This window comes from Coregonus clupeaformis, chromosome 34 (genome assembly GCF_020615455.1).
Source record: "Coregonus clupeaformis isolate EN_2021a chromosome 34, ASM2061545v1, whole genome shotgun sequence".
In the NCBI taxonomy this organism is placed as follows: Eukaryota; Metazoa; Chordata; class Actinopteri; order Salmoniformes; family Salmonidae; genus Coregonus; species Coregonus clupeaformis.
The window spans coordinates 35,968,825-35,983,778 of record NC_059225.1 but is presented as its reverse complement, the minus strand read 5'-3'; the positions used below and the strand labels follow the sequence as shown (position 1 = coordinate 35,983,778).

At 48.5% G+C, this 14,954-nt stretch overlaps 1 non-coding gene and 1 pseudogene across 1 annotated transcript; one reads left to right on the top strand and one right to left on the bottom strand.

The window, feature by feature from the left end:
• The first annotated feature begins 7,807 nt into the window (after positions 1-7,807).
• LOC121550114 lies at positions 7,808-7,981 on the top strand (annotated as a pseudogene).
• Positions 7,982-8,123: 142 nt separating this feature from the next.
• On the bottom strand, positions 8,124-8,309 carry LOC121550113. The gene has a single exon (XR_005996908.1). It is a non-coding gene; the product is annotated as a U2 spliceosomal RNA (small nuclear RNA).
• Positions 8,310-14,954: the final 6,645 nt, after the last annotated feature.

Sequence of the window (14,954 nt, the reverse complement as noted above, 5' to 3'; positions counted from 1 at the left end):
TGCAGGCCTAAAGGCCTGGATGTCTGTGCTCTCAAAAAAAAACCCGGATAAAAACCCGGAATGTAAGCATATTATTATATCTGCTGTACCTCTGGAGTTACAGGGAGTAAGCTGTACTCTCAGGCCCAGTGAGAGAGGGTTTTACTAGGCAGGGAGTGTGGAACTAGAGGCCTGTAGTTCCAGAGGTCACAAAGGTCAATGTGGGCCTGCATGGAAGTCATTTGGGCCACAGGGAAAAGGCACAAGTGAATAGGTGGGTGAGTCAAACTGTCTCACAGGGGGGAAGAGCAGGCAGACCCTGTGGAGGCTGGCTGCTCTCTCCCCCTTTTTTTTAGGCCTGCTGTACCCCTGGAGTTACCCCTAACGTCAAATAACATTAGGCTATGTTAATCTATTCTTGATTAAAGAATCATCAAAGGTTGTGAAAAAGTAGACTGTGGGTAGCGCTATTGAGCACCCCATGGCCACCAGGGGTATGGGATTGCATAATTATGTCTGATTAATGTAAAATATTATTTGTGCCAAGCCATAAGACTGAGCTACAAAAAACATTCCATGACCAGACCTGACCTCTTACAAAGGTTTCCTGGTGTTGTATAAAGGTTAATGGCAGAAAACAAGTGTATGTATAGAAATGCTTATAGAAACGTTGTTACATCGATATTGATGCTTCTAGAAGCTCAAAAAATTTACAATATTAACATTCAACAGCCTATATGTGGCATTTCAACCCCTATACCCATTACCCATTATTTGTGGTCCTCTGTAGCTCAGCTGGTAGAGCACGGCGCTTGTAAAGCCAAGGTAGTGGGTACGATCCCCGGGACCAACCATACACAAAAATGTATGCACGCATGACTGTAAGTCGCTTTGGATAAAAGCGTCTGCTAAATGGCATATTATTATATTATTACCCGCATGGCCTTATAACCGCACTTCTATTGCCATGGTCCTCGGCACATCATATTCCTGATAAGCAACTGCTTTTCTAAAAAGCAGTTGAGGCATGATTTGGCTTTGATCTTCATCAAATATTTTCGCGGACAACTAGCTTAGAGCGCAAACAGATAGACGGTCTGTCTCAATGTGCTAAACATGCTGCATGTCAATATGACTCAGGGGTAGGCCTATATCCAACAGAAAAAATTCAGGTAAATTAATATATGTAATAGCATTAAATATACTGTGTATATAATCCATATACATATATACTTTGAGACCTCCGACTGCGACACTGAACTGGAACATGAGGGTTGCTGTGGTGCAGAGGAAGCTGGCAATGTGGAAGGCAAGATATTTGTCTTTCTTGGGCAAGGTCCTGAAGGTGGATGTACTGCCTTCCCTTCTGTATTTGGCATACATTTATCCATTGCCAGCGAGCATGAGGGGGCTAGTATGGCTTGTTTCAGTTCATGTGGGGGGGCAGGTATGAGTATGTCGCCAGGGCTCGCATGCTCTCAACCATCGGGGAGGGTGGGAGGGGAGTCCCACATTTCCCACTCAAGCTGGACTCTATTTTTGTTTCGTTTTTGTTGAATGAGCTCGCTAATCCGGTGATTCATCCCTCCGGTTATTTTCTGCGGGTGTTTTTCTCGTACCAGGCGAGAAGCGTAATGGTGTGGTCCAACACGGGTCCTCGGGCTGAACAGCTGCCGTGGCACTTCAGCCATGCGGTGAAGTGGCTGCGTGCGCATCCCGAGGTTGAAGTCGCCCGAGTAGGTTTGGATCACAGACACCTGTACGAGGAGGTTAGACGTAGCGTTTGTGCGGCCCCTGTGGTGGGTACCCCTGCTGTGGTCTGGGAGAACATACAGGTGCGGGGTTTGGACAACCGCCTCAAGGATCTAAATTGGTTAAGCCTCCACAAGTGCTTGCTGGTAAGATCCATCGTACCGGCATAGTTTGGCACGATCCCCTCAGTGTCCGAGACCAACTTGCGTTGGGGAGGAGACGATACGCCACATGTACTGGGACTGTGCTTTCGCAGGAGTAGTGTGGGCCAGGGAAGTGTTTACTAGGTAGAGTTAAGGGGGATTTTGTTTTAACATGGGCGAGGGTGGAGAGAGGAATAGGGAGAGCAGGAGGGGTAAGTAGGGAACGTTTTTTGTTGTGGCTGATCAGCCTTCTTAAACAAGGGCTGTGGGATGTTAGGCAAAGTTTGGTAAAGTCGGGGGCAAACTGTGGGGTGGAGGGAAGTGAGGAGAGTGGAGGGAGATTTGAGAGGGAGGATAAGGAGGGAGGAGAGGAAGTGGGGTCACCATGCCACCATAGAGCGATGGAAAGGGGGGCTAGGGCTGGTCAGCACCTGTAGGGTGAGTAAAGAGCCCCTTAATTTATTTGTCTATATTTTTTGTGTTAGTTTGTGGTTTTTTGTTGTTTTGTACCTTTTATACTTTACTTACTTTTTTTTTCTTATTGTTTGTTTTCCTTGTTTCCCCATCCTCTTGTATCCTTAGTTTTAACCCCCTTGTTTCTTTTTGTGTAGTGTTTGCTAGCTGGGTTGGCTTGCTGGCTAGCCGGCCTGTTAGCTTTAGCTTGACTGGCCTGCTAGCCTCCTCGCCCCTCAGGCTTGGCAGGCATTGTTTGTTGGTTTTTGTAGTCCCCGTTAACCCATCCATACTCGTCCAATAGTTTTTTTTCCATCCCCTGAATTTTCCCTTGTCTTGGTTTTTGTTTGTTGCTTTTTGTTGCCACTTGGGGGGGCATTTTGCTGGCTGGCCGGCCAGCTAGCTGGTTAGCATAGCCTGGCCTGCTGGTGAGGCCAGCTAGCCTCCTCACCCCTCAATATTGTCTAGATAGTGAGTATTCTTTTTTTTTTTCTGTGTCACCCTTATCCTCCAAAAGGAACTCAATTTTATACCTGCGCAGGTGAACTGCTTCGATGTTGCGCCAGCTTCCAAAGGGAGTTCTGGGGGAAACTCCAGAATGCCCAGAACACCCAGGGATCTCTAGCAGCTATGTTTGAGATGATCAAGCTGACGGACAATAGCATTAAAACCGTTATTGTCCGTATGTATAATGAAACGGTACAACAACGTGAAAGGGCCCCTGACCCAGGTGAAGAATCCCGATGGGATCTGGACAGGGGCCTGGAGGGTCACTGTCCAGCAGAGGGAGGATCCCGGGGGCTATGGTGGGTTGAAAGCCATCCCATCCACCATAGTCCTTGGAGAGAACAGGGGCCATGTTCACTACCAGGACCAGCCTAAGCTGTGCCGAGCATGGCCACCTAGCAGAAGCCTGCGATAAGGTGGTCTGCATGAAGTGCCGGGAGGTGGGCCACCGCTACGAGGATTGCACGAATGGAAGGTCATGCAACCTCTGTGGCGAGCGGTCCCACCTCATCCGCAGCTGCCCCTCCTCCTGGGCCAATAAGGTCAGGCTTGGCCGGATGGAGGCGGCGGCTGCGGACCGGTCTTACGAGCGCCAGAAGGAGAAAGTGGCAGTTGCCAAGGTGGCAGTAGTGGCGGTAGTGGAGGTGGTGGTGGTGGTAGAGGTGGAGGGCGCGGAAGGCGCAGTGGGGGGAGGGGAGGAACCCCCCCCCCAAACCACCCTGCCCCAGACTGAAGCGACCCCTGAAGGAGAAAGGGCCGAGAGAATGCTCTGGAGAGAGAGAGCTCCCCAAGTGGGTCTGACAATATGATGACAACGAAACGACACTGTCAAGCGAGGAAGGTGCAGGAGAGGGGGGAGAGACCCTGGGCGAACACCTTCCCATACGGAAGAGAAACGCAGAGGAGCTCTCCGACCCTGAACAGGGTGAGGAAAAAAAGGGCAAATTGGAGTGGGAGAGCTCCCAGGGGGAGGATGAGTCCAGGGTCTTCCCATCCAACTCTCCAAACCAGGAATCATTTTTAAACCCTGTTTTAACCTCCTCTCCCTTACCCCGTAGGGAGAGAAAGGATCTGAAAAATAACCCCTTTTTAGCCAACTGTACTTTTATGGGGAGGGATTTTAACGTGCTAAATGTATATGGTTTTAATAACAAACACGACCGTTGCACACTTTTAGAAGACCTGCAGTACCACATCCTGGGGAGGGATCCTCCAGTGGTGGGTGGGGATTTTAACTGTTTTAAGTAGAGCAGACAGGAGAGGAGCGGGAGAAGATTTTAAGGTAGATAGGTCTAGGGTTTTATTGCAAGGGTTGTGCAGGGATTTTAAACTAACTGACTGTTTTAAAACCCTGCATCCAAGAGAGGAGGGCTTCACCTGGACCAGTGGTGACGGCACCAGAGCCTCTCGCATTGACTATCTGTTTACCCGTGACTGCCCGCCAACTGATGCTAGAATAACCCCTGCTTTCTTCTCAGATCACGTAATGCTGACGTGCACCCTTTCACTAACTTCGGGTGTGACTGTAGGAAGAGGGCCCTGGAAACTGAACTGCTCCCTTTTAGAAGATGATAGAGTAGTTAGCCAGTACAGGGAGCAGTTCAGCCAGTGGCAGACGCTACAGGACTTTTTTGATACACGAGCACAGTGGTGGGAAATGGTGAAGGGTAAGACGAGGACCTTCTTTAGAGAGATAGGAAAGAGAAAAAGTAAGGAAAAAGATAGACGCATGTTGGGACTGCAGAAGTGACTGGAGCGTTATTTTAACCTAAACCAACAAGGCCTTGATTTTAACGAAGACATCAAAGAAGTAAAGAAAGAAATGGCATTTTTTAGCAGAACAGAAGAGCAAGGGGGTTATTTTAAGAAGCAAGGAAAGGGAATTAGAAGAGGGGGAGAAGTGCACTAGGTACTTTTTTTAAAAGATAGTTAGTAAGGCTGGATAATGACAGGTTTAAAAGATAAAGATGGGGTTTTAAAAACAGACACAGAGGGAATAAAAGAAGTAGTCGAGGGTTTTTATGGGGAATTGTTCGGTTTTAAAGATGTATGTAATAAATGTTTGAAAATGGTTACCAATCGAAGAAGGAAGTCATTGACGATAGGTTAATCTTATCCATTAACAAAATGAGAGAGATTGTTCATTTACAAGTTGGGCAATGCGGTAATCAAATTGGCGCAAAGGTTTGTACACATCTAGGTGTATTATTGTATATTGTATTTAATGATCTTTCAAAGTGTGCGCGACAAATTTAACCGTTTGGGCTAGTTACAATTTAAATATATTGTCAGATTGAGCACAATACGGCCATAAAGATAGGTTTTTAAAAACAGACACAGAGGGAATTATAGAAGTAGTCGAGGATTTTTATGGGGAACTGTTTGGGGAAAAAGAAGTGTGTGAGGAAACCATGGGGGACGTTTTATCATACATTGACAGGATTTTACCCAACACAGACGACTTAATAAAAGACTTAACAACGACAGAACTCGACAAAGGACTAAGACATTTTAAGAGGGGTAAATCACCGGGGGAGGACGGCCTCCCTTTGGAGTTTTATCTGACCTTTTGGGATGTTTTAGCCGACGAACTTCTGACTGTTTTTACTGACTTTGAACAACTCGACAGACTACCTGACAGTTTTAGAGTAGGGATTGTGACACTTTTACATAAGAAGAATGACAGGACGGACCTTAGGAACTGGCGACCGATCACCCTTTTAAACTTTGACTGCAAACTTATTCTGAGTGTTAAAACCTTAGTAAAGTCTTCTGTTTTAGGGGAGGTGATCCACCCGGATCAAGCCTGTGCCATTCCGGGAAGGAAGATCACGGACAGCCTAGTACTGATCAGAGATGCCATCTGTTATGCGAGAGACAGAAACATGCGGCTTATAGTCCTAAATTTAGACTTTGAGAAAGCTTTTGATCGGGTCTCGCACCAGTACCTCTTCAAGGTACTGCAAAAAATGGGGTTCCCTGAAAGGTTTCTAGCTTGGGTGGGATTGCTGTATGGGGACATCACCAGCAGAATCCTTGTAAATGGGCATTTGTCAAGAGCAGTGGGAGTACACTGCGGCGTCCGTCAGGGATGTCCATTATCTCCCCCTCCTGTTTGTGGCCTGCATAGAACCACTGGCACAGGTCTTGAGAAGGGACCAACGGATCAGTGGGGTGGGTATCCCGGGGAGTGGGGGGATGACCGCCAAGTGCGTCTTTTACATGGACGACGTCAACATTTTATGCACTGACCTTTTATCTGTTGACAGGACTCTGGACAGGACTGACTGGTACGGACGAGCCTCTGGGGCGAGACTGAACAGAGACAAGACGGAGGCCCAATTTTTCGGACCGTGGGCAGACTCAGACTTGACAGGACTACCACTGACAGTAAAAATGACTGACATTAGAGTTCTAGGGGTTAAATTTGACAGAGAGGGAGGTGGTAGTGGGAATTGGACCGGGACGTTAGGGACAGTAAGACAGAGACTAGGGTTTTGGGGACTGAGACAGCTGACTTTTGAGGGCAAGGTTTTAATCATAAAGGCTGTGATTTTACCTGTCCTTTTACTAATCAGTTCTGTTTTTATTCCCCCTAGGAAAACATTATTAGCTCTGGACCGGATGTTGTTTTATTTTCTGTGGGGAAGCAAGTGGGAGAGGCTGAGGAGGGAGGTGGTGAAGAGGCCCAGGTTCAAGGGGGGGAAAGGCTTGCCTGACCTCTACTTGTTCCTGGGCAGCCGCTATACGGCGTTACATCTTACTCTTGCCACCTCCCCGGTCAACAACAAGACCCAGGCCCTCGCACGGTTCTGGCTGGGATCTTACCTCAGGTCTCTGAGGCTGATCCCAGTCGACCTGCGAGCCCCAGTCTCTTTCCTGCTCCCCACACACTATGTACAGCTCAGAACGTTTTTAAGACATTTTAAACTGGAAAAGGAGCCTGTCACTGTTTTAACTAAACACCGCTCTCTTCTCTCTCTTGTGCAGGAACGGGAACCGGTGTGTCCAGTGCGCGGGCTTGCTATAGGCGAGCCCTCAACGGTTTGGCGCAACGTGGCCCATCCTGCTCTGCTGAATCGGCACCGTGACCTGTCCTGGATGGTCGCCCACGAGATCCTCCCGGTCAGGGCCGTTATGCACTCCCGGGGCATGGCGAGGACATCCGCGTGCCCCCGACCAGGCTGCGGCCAAGAAGAGTCGGTGAGGCACTTGCTCTGGGAGTGCAGAGCCGCACGGGACCTGTGGAAGGAAGCAGGCCCCTGATCTCCCCACGCCTGCCAGCAGGGGAGGACCTAACGCCCCAGCTCGTGCTGTATGGGGTGGGCCGAAGGCCTATTACAACAAAGGCCTTCACACAACTCTGGCCCACCCTCACGTGTCTGAAGGATGCACTGTGGTCCTCCCGCAACCTGCTGGTGGGGAAACAGGTAGAGACCACCCCCCAGGCAGTGGCTTTGGTAGCCACGGAAGCCCTGGGGTGGTACGAACGACAGGGGGCCTCGACCCCAGGCGAAGGGTCCCCCACAACACCCAAGGTCCCGGCGGCCACGGCCTGACAGCGCTGCGGCGCCTAGGGCGATGCGCCTAGGGGAGGAGTCTCCTCTGGGCCCCGACGGACGGGTACGGAGTCGTTTCAGGAAGAGCAGGAGGAGGCTTTTTTGATAAGGACTCACCCCGTTTCTGTACAAAGGACCGAAGACAGCTTTTTTAACAAAGTGACTTTTTGACAGGCTTTTTATGTCTTAAAATTGTTTTTACTTTGTTAAAACATTTATGCACATTTTAAATGGCTTTTAGTAATCGGCTTTTACAAGAATAGGTACTTTTATATAGGATTGTTTTATTGTTTTAAATAAACAACATGTACCTTTTTAAATTTAATTGTAATGCTGGTTTTTATGCACTTGATGCCGTTTTTATGTGTGTAAATGTATTGCAAATGTGAGCTGTTTTAAAGGAAATGTATAATAAAAACTTTTCCAAAAGAAAAATCTGTTCTTATCAGTTTAATATCTGATACGTCCCCCATTGGGGGACTACATATTAAATGGATTTTTCGAACAGGGAGTCGGAAATGGGGCTTGCTCCGTCCGCTCCACGCATCGACCCGGTATTGCAGTACCTCCGGGAACGGTGCAACACTTTGGAGGGAAAACGCTGGACCACACGAAAAGCGCTTCGCCCTTCTTTCAGTTTGGATTTTTTTTTTTTTTTTTTTTAACCTCTCTTCTTCTGCTGGCTGTTTTACCTACCTCCGTGTAGTTGTTTTCATTGACAATGGGAGGAAAGTGTTGCACCGTTCCCGGAGGTACTGCAATACCGGGTCGATGCGTGGAGCGGACGGAGCAAGCCCCATTTCCGACTCCCTGTTCGAAAAATCAATTTAATATGTAGTCCCCCAATGGGGGACGTATCAGATATTAAACTGATAAGAACAGATTTTTTTATTTTTTATTATTAAACAAAACCACTCATCTTACACACTAAAAGCCTTGTACAAAACGCTTGAAATTACAAGACAATGCCAACCCAAACCCGCACAATAACGAGTCATGAAAAAAAAAAACAATAAACATAAATACAAATAGGCCCAATCTTGAAAACAGAACCTTTTAACAAACTGTCCTTTACTGATAAAGAGGTTTCCATCTCTCCTTAGAGGCATGGAAACCATATTTGTCCACATCAAAATCAAACCTCTTTCTCAGGTCAGCTCTAACCCTACTCACCACTCCACCTACTCCCCAGTCCATATTGGACTTAACCAAAACCCCCCTTGAATCCCACAGAGCTGCCTTCCCCAAAGAGATCAGTAACCAAATTAAAAAAGACCCCCTCCCGCTGCTGATGCCCAAACCCAACCCCAACGTAACTGCTTCAAAAGATGAAATCCCCCTCACCTGAAACCAAGAACCCAGTTCCCTCCACACCCTCCGGGCAAAGGAGCACTCCCAAAATGCATGACGGAGCGTCTCCTCGCCTTCACACCCCTCCCTTGGGCATACCTTAACCCTTGAAGGACTTCCCTAACGGGCAAACGCCTATGCAGACACAACCAGTTTAGATCTTTCAACCTGTTAGGTAGACCCTTCTGCTGAATCGCCTTCCATACCACTGGTCCCACCCCATAGATACCGACAGGACCCCGCTTAGCCACCAAGGTCCTGTATAAAGCCCTGTGGTCCATGCAGAGCAGACCCTCCAGGCACTCAGTGTGCCTTCTGCTCCACTTAACCGCATGTTGGAAATGAGCTGGGAGGGTCTCCGCCTTAGGGCGGGAGTTGTCCCAGGCTACCAACCTTCGCAGTGGGAAGGATAGCCAAAACAAAAGAAAAACCTTGAAACCGTGGCTACAAGGGCTGACCAAACTTTTACATATCGAAGAAAAGAAAATAGTGTCCAACTTAAGAGGGAGGTCAGGAACACCCCTTCCCCCCTCCTCCACTGATTGCACCATCCAATCCCTTTTTACATATTCGTAGCCCCCCCAAACAAAGGAAAAAATTATTCGCACTAGGCCCTTCCTGTAACGAGGAGGCACAGGAAAAACATAGGCCAAATAAACCAAGGACGGAAGAATGTCTGCTTTAATGACAAGAACCCGTCCACTCATAGAGAGCCGACGAGCTTTCCAAAGGCCCACCCGGGTGCGTACTTTTGCAATCCTCTGTCCCCAATTGATGCCCTCACTACCTGCCACCTCAAAATCCACTCCCAGGACCCTCATCGGCCCCGAGCAGAGCGAGAGACCACTGAGGCCTTCCTGTCTCCCTGCCCACGGCCCAAAAAACTTAACTGAGGATTTCCCCAGGTTGACCCTAGCCCCCGACGCCTGTCCGAACTCCCCCAGGACCTCCACCACCCTGGCAACACTCCCCTCGGACGTCAGAAACAAAGTCATGTCATCCGCATACTGGGAGATCTTGACCTCTGAAGAGCCACCACCCGGTAGGCGGAGGCCCAAAATACGTGTGTCCGCCCGGAAAGCTGCTGCCAGAGGCTCAATGTACAACACATAAAGCAGTGGTGACAATGGGCAGCCTTGACGTACCCCAGTCTGCTGAGGGACCACCTCCCCTACATGCCCATTAACTAAAACCCTATTTCCCACTGCCGTATATAAAATCCCCACCCACCTCAAAAACCCTGCCCCAAACCCCATCCTTTCCAAAACTGAAAAAAGGAACCCATGGTGCACCTTATCAAACGCTTTTTCCATGTCTAAGCCCACCAACATGAGGTGCACCCCTCTGTCCTGGGCCCAAGCAATACAGTCCCTCACCAGACTCAGGTTCCAGTGAATGGACCTCCCCTCCACCCCACATGTCTGATCCTCATGTATGACATGGGGCAGAACCTTCCTGAGGCGGCCCGCTAAAACCCGGGCTACCACCTTATAGTCTGCACACAATAGTGTAATGGGCCTATAATTCCCCAGGTTATCCCTTTCCCCTTTCTTAAATAACAGCGTCAAGACCCCCTCCCTCATTGAAGACCCTAAAAGCCCTGAATCAAACACTGCATTAACTACAGAAAGAAAATCTCTCCCCAAAACCTCCCAAAAGGTAACAAAACTCCAGAGGAATCCCATCAAAACCTGGCACCTTGTTGGTAGGTAAAGCCCGCAAAGCAGCCTCAACCTCCGTCAGCTCAAAAGGGCGGTCTAGATCAACGACTGCCTCCGGGGGAACCTTCCTCCTCAAAAAACCCAAAAAGACACTCTCTTTCGAACCGTCTATGTCCATCTCCCTAAAGGATTCTCGGTAGAATGCGGACGCTGCTTCCACCATCCCACTAGGGTCAGAGACCATTCCGCCCCCTTCTGTTCGCAGCTGGGCAATTACTGCTTTGGCCCGAGCAGCTTTAACCTGTTTAAAAAAATATGAACTACTCGCCTCCCCAAACTCAAACTTACCCCTTTGACACCTGAAGAGAAAATCCCTGGCCTTCCCCTGAAAATACAGCCCCAACTTACTTTTTAAAACCTCCATCCTCTCCACATCCCTCCCCTCACCATTGTTCTCAGCTGCCACCAAGGCCGCCAGTTCCCCCTGAAGCTGCCGAAAAACTCCCCTGTCAGCCCGAGCCTTAGCAACACAATGAGAAATGGCCAGTGTGCGCACATTGCGCTTTACGCACTCCCACCATTCGACTAAAGAACCAAAATAGGGCTTGAGGTCACCCCATATCTCATAATGGGATTTAAAAGCCTCCCTGAAAGAAAAATCCCCCAAAATGTTTACGTTTAATTTCCAAAACCCTCTCCCAAATATAGGCGCCTCAACCGAGAACACCACCTGTACTTGGCAATGGTCAGAAAACCAGACAGGAGAAACGGTGACTCTCGAAACTGGCACAGATGCAGGTAAAAACATAAAGTCAATTCGGCTACGTGAGCCCCTTGAGTTTGCCCATGTCATACCCTCCCCCGTGGGGTTGATGACTCTGAAAGAATCTCTAAAAGAAAAATTCTTAACAACAGACACCAAATAAGGTAGGCTAAAATCCCCAGTACCTTCAAAAGAGACATTGAAATCCCCCCCCAGCACCACAGTTCGGTTAGTAACAAAAACATCTGTCAGGGCCAAAAATAACTCTTTCCTACCCCGAGGTTCAGCAGGTGCATAAACATTAATAAAGCGAAACCTCGCCACCCTCCAGTCGGCATCAACCACTAAAACCCTCCCCTGTATGACGGAAAAACAACCCCCCACACAAAACTCCCTATCTCCAAACAGGATCCCCACCCCAGAGGAGTGCACCCCCCCTATCCCCCATCTGGATTCTCCCTTTACCCACTCTCTTGAAAAAACAGAAACATCCCCCATGTCCATTAAATGAACCTCTTGTAAAAAACAGACCTGAAAATAGACACAGGAAAGGTACTGAAACACTCCTCCTCTCTTCCCCACATCCCTTAACCCCCTGACATTCACTGTCACAGCTGTAAACAGGGCCATACAAAAGAAAGAAAAAAACCCAAGATCATCCACGGCCCGTATACTTCCCCCTCCCCAAACCACTCACCTCTTCCAGATAGAGGTCACTGTTCGGCGTGCCCGGCGCCACAAACGAGCGTTCAGGACTGGAAGATGAGTCTACACGGGTTGGTACCTGTCCACAGACCAGCGATCCCTCCCCAGAGCTGGAAGAACAGTCTCCCCCGGACAACACCTGTGCACATTCCATCGAAGCCTCCTCAGTATCGGTGTCCACCCCTGAGGCGCCCTTCCCGGAAACTGCCAGACCCAAACAGGACTCTTGGACCTTATCTCCAGTGCTCCCTATCGAGGCTTCAGAGACCTCCAGTGCAGGAGCCTTCAATGACCCTGGATCCTGGATCTCGACCCCTACCTCCGACCCTTCATCCCCGGTATCAGGGTTCAGTACTGCAAACCAGTTGGAGACGGCCACCGATGGCCTCCTGTGTTCTTCCACCAACCCCCTGTCAGTGACCCTCCTCCTCTTACTCCTTTTCCCCTTATACTCCAAACTTGACTGCTCATTGCCTGAAGATGCTGATCCAGTTGCCCCGCCAGCCGAACTCGACCTCATCTTCCGCGAACGGGTGGGTGTAGCAGAGTCGTCTGACATCTCGCTCAGCGGACTATCCTCCCAGGCGCCCGTCAGCAACTCCATCTCCTCCAAGGTCTCCGTCGTCTGGACCTCCTCTGCTGCACTTCCCCCTGGAGCTTTTCCCATCTCATCTGCGACCGCTCTAATTTCCTTGAGAACCTCCTCTATTGGCCGTAGAGGAGAGTTCACAGCATCTACCACGAGGCCATCGCCGGCTGCATCCGCATAGGTCCGTTGTCTCTTTGGGCAATCTTTGAAAATGTGACCCTGCTTCCCACAGCCATTGCAGACTCGGGCCTCCCTGCAGTTGGCTGCCCCATGACCTGGCTTCCCGCAGTTTCTGCACTTCAGCAGGGTGCACCCCGTGGCCAAGTGGCCAAAGCTGCGGCAGTGTCTGCAAAAACTTGGCTGGCCTGAATAAAACAGGTACCTCCGGTCCGCACCAATGGAGAAATAGGCTGGTGGGTGAACCAGCTTATCGACTCCTTCCGAATCCCTGTTCAGTACGACCCGGAACTGCCTCCTTCCCGACCATATCCCGTACCCATCCCTTAGATATCGTACTCCGGGACTCACTTTCCCAAACCGGCCTAGAAAAGCACCGATGCTGTCATCACCCACATAGGGATTGTACATGTGCACAGTTATGATCTTCAAATCCAACCGGCACAAGGGGAAAACCTGGAAATTCGAAAAAGGCTCGCTCGTTGCCTTCTCTTTGCAAATATCCATACACCGCCTGTACAAGGCCTGGCTGTTCAGTGAAAGATCATACCCCTCTGCAGCTGCGTTCCGCTGGAGGCAGTAAACATGCCCTGGGTCCACCCTTAAACCTTCAATGATCACCGTCCTGATGAACCATTCTCGATTCCCAATCTGCTTGCCCTTGTTCTTCCATACGAACTGCAAAGTATTGCGCAGTCCAGCCCCTCTGGCTGACTGATGATCCTGCCCTCCGGCCATGACCTTCGACTCTGCGAGCTTTGAGGCACCTCAGTCTCTGTTGATTTCTCTTGAAACAAGATATCGGGCTCTGCCAGAAGCAAAGGCCCTCCAAAAATACGTTGAACTCGTAAATGTGTTCCTCTCCACGGAAGTCTTTAGTAAAATGAAGAGAAACCAGAGTCGTATGGAAGTCAGAGGTCGGGGCCCGAGACGCACTCTGTTTACTCTAGGCCGGGTTCTCGCGGGTTGTCCCCGAACCCACTCGCCAAGTTTTCGGGGGCTGTGGGGAAAAAGTCACAGACAGACAGACAGACAGACAGGTAATTTCCCTAGCCATGTATTTATTTTACATGTGATAAAAGTATTAGTTATTTTCTTTGTAGGGCAGAATTGCCTATCTTCCTAGCGATTCAATATAGATGCTATATCTTAAAAAAATTATAATCATAACTTTAATCATTTTCAAAAATATCACCTTTCATTCAATAAATGGAAAAATGCTGGGTAGTCACTGCCTGACAATAGTCACTGTAACAATGGCCACAATGTCAAACAGTTCATACAAAAAATTATAAGACAGTTTGAGTTCATCAATAGTATCTGCCCTTCTGCTACAGTACCTGCCCCAGAGGCAGCAACATGAGTAGTAATCTGCCCTTATGCTATAGTAACTGCCCTGGGGGTGGCAACAACAATAGATTCTGCCCTGTTGCTATAGCACCTGCACAAGAGGCAGCAACATCAATACTACCTGCATTTAGTCATTAAACACAACTAAAGTCACAGTTGTGTTTAATGAGTATTTATTTCTCACACAGTCCATTAGCCTTGGATTTGTAGACATTTTTACCAAAGTCTTGACGGTGCATCTCCAGTGAACTCTGTCCTGGGTGGTTTTCTTGACTTCATTCCAGGTGGTTCCTGCCTTCATCTCCTTCTCATTCATCCATGCCTTCTTTTGGCAGCAAAACTTCCAACCAAAAATAGTATTGTATAGACAAATTCAAACAAACAAGCATCTATCACTGTCCCTCATCAGTTTTTATTTTCTAGTAGGCTATGAATTTATAAAAATGTTTTAAATTGTCTGTTTTTCAGACTATTGTCACATTTTTGTTCAGTAGTTGGTTGACTTACACTGTCCTCCAGTGGTTAATATGTTCAGGTATGATAACAAACAGTACAGTATGAAGACAGGCTAAAACTACTTCGCCATGACATCGCCTACAAGTGTGATCTGGGATTTCTATTGGAGATGTTGGCTAGCTAAGCTCATACATAGAAACCAGTCATCAGGTCTAATGGTCGTCTCGCACCGAACTGCACATGTGCAGGCTGTCAAATCAAAGGCACTCATTCGATATAAAAGTTTACGAAAATGAAAATGTCTGTTTACTACAACCTTGTGAAAGTGACAATCTGTTAAACTATTGAATACATTGACTCAAATCTAGGTTGTGCATTTAGACTGGGAATAATATTCACGGCCTGGTCTGTTTCGCAAGCGTTCACTTAAGTCTTGCGATGTTGCACCTCTGGGTTTAGAAACTCTGATGATACTTTATGACTGTCGTTCATCAAAAAAGGACACTCAAA